The 2,117-nt window shown below is 53.5% G+C and overlaps 1 long non-coding RNA gene across 1 annotated transcript; it reads left to right on the plus strand.

The window, feature by feature from the left end:
- Nucleotides 1–630: 630 nt before the first annotated feature.
- Nucleotides 631–1,476, plus strand: LOC139074191 (uncharacterized). Its single transcript, XR_011523729.1, has 2 exons — nucleotides 631–770; nucleotides 1,073–1,476. It is a non-coding gene; the product is annotated as an uncharacterized lncRNA (long non-coding RNA).
- Nucleotides 1,477–2,117: the final 641 nt, after the last annotated feature.

The raw sequence follows: 2,117 nt of genomic DNA on the forward strand, positions 1-2,117 counted from the left end.
TAAGGACATTTGCGTGAGCAAAGCATCTCCAGCCACTGCCTTCTTGCCACCTGCTCCTGTGGCTCCCTCCCCACCTGAAGCCATAAATACACATGCAAAGGCCAATATACTAATCTGTGTTTGAGCTGGGAGCTGCGGCCGGCCGCCACCGAGAAAGGGGATTAGGCCGTGGCCGTGGGCAGGAGGCAACAGATGGTTTGATTGCTTTTACCTGTTGCTAATTTGTTAGGCAACGATTCCTCATTTGTGTTTAATTGTGCCCAGACCCCAAGACGGCAGGGAGCCCGGCACTATGATGGCCCTCAGTGCATGCATAGGGCGAGGGGTCAGGCGGCCTGCCTGGGAATGAAATGCCAGAATCTGGCAACGCATGGCTCTTCCTTGTTCTCTCTTGATCAGATTCCTGTCTCTCTCCCCGGCTGGGCACTCAGGACTCTCCGAGCATATGCAGCAGCATGGATGGAGCTGAGCTGGGGGCAGCAGGCCTGGCCCTTCCATTAATCAGCTGTGTGACCTTGAGTGGGTCACTTAGCATCTCTGGGCTCCATTTGCTTGGCTGGGAAGTGAGCAAAATCACACCTGCCCTACCTACTTTGCAGGGTTGCTGTGAGTGTGAACTAAGAGAATGGATCTGAGAGCACATTGACACGTGTAATACTCTGTAATAGTGAGGCATTATTTGCTAGCAGAGCGGCTAAGAGCTTGGATTCTGGAGTCAGTGAGGCCTGGACTGAATTCTGACTCTGCCACTTATAACCATGAGGTCTCAGGTAAGAAACCTAAGCTTTCTGAGCCTGTTTCCTCTCCTGTGCAGTGGGGTGAGAATAGCCCCTGCCTTAGAGGATGTTAGGAGGAGCCAAGGAGCTCATGCACGGGCCGGGCCCAGCTGGGCTTTCCCAGAACACAGTTGGTCCCAGTGAGCCACGTTTCCTTTGCCACTGCTCTCCCAGCAAGCTTGGCTAAGCATCTCCTGTCCCGCGAGGCCTGCTGTGATTGTGTCCCCACCACCAGGTAGGGGAGCTGATTGGTCCCCGTGGTGGAAATTTGTTGGGGGTTTCTTCTTCTCCAACAGCTACAATCTGGTGTGACAGTAACCTGGGGCCTGAGAGCCTGTCACCAAAAGGACAGCACATAAACAAGCACAGCCATTCGAAAGCATCTTCCAGAGTCAGCACCCAGCCTCTGAAGACAGAGGGAGCTCCTGCCACAGAGGGGCCCCACTGCCCTGCCTTTCACACCTGGCCTCCCAGCCGTCCTGCTTCCCACCACGTCCAAGCCGGATTCTCCAGTCTTCCTGCTGATCCTCCTGAGCCTCAGATACATTTCCAGGAAAGTTCTTTTTGCTCAAGCGAGCTAGAATATACTTCTGTTGCTTGTATTTCAAGGATCTGGCTGGCGCACTCTACGCCTTCTGCACGCCTTGATGACTGCGTGGAGGAAGTTTCTTTTAATAAATGTTTTCTGTGTTTGTCTCCATTACTTGCTTGTTTTGTGACTTTGGGGAAATCCTTTCACTTCTCTGAGCCTCGGTTTCTTCTTCTGTATAATGAGGGGTGGGGGTGGGGGGTTCCCTGGGTCACTGTAAGGATTAAATGCCATCAAATAGGCAAAGAGCCCCACTCCATGTCAAGCACGTAATTGGCACTCAGCGATGGCTGATCGATTAATTCTCAACCAGCCGAGGGTAAGCGAGGTTGCTTTCATTTGAAACCACGGAGGAAACAAGCCTGCAGGTTTGTCAGGAAAGCATCCTTTTGAGAAACTTGCTCCAGGGGTTATTGACTGAGAAGTCGTCTTGTCTCTGCTTGGCCTTTGAATTTCTCTCAGGGAAATGTGCAATTATTAGGAGAGGTAAGACTACAGAGGGAATGGGAGCTGGCAGAGTGCTCTCTGGGGCCCAGTGGTGAGGAGGAGGAGCCGGGGTCACGGTGGGGTGAGGCGGGAGGTGTGGCCGGGTGTGGGCTGGGTTCGTGGATCCTCCTGTGGGAAAGAGGGGAGGGGAGGGCAGGTGAGGAGGTGGGGGGAGTAGGAGGAGAAGAAGAGAGGTGGGGAGGTGAGGGAGAGAGGGAGGAGGGCAATGAGTGGTGATAAAGATTCTGACTTGCCTTTCCATCCCT

This window comes from Equus przewalskii, chromosome 10 (genome assembly GCF_037783145.1).
Source record: "Equus przewalskii isolate Varuska chromosome 10, EquPr2, whole genome shotgun sequence".
In the NCBI taxonomy this organism is placed as follows: domain Eukaryota; kingdom Metazoa; phylum Chordata; class Mammalia; order Perissodactyla; family Equidae; genus Equus; species Equus przewalskii.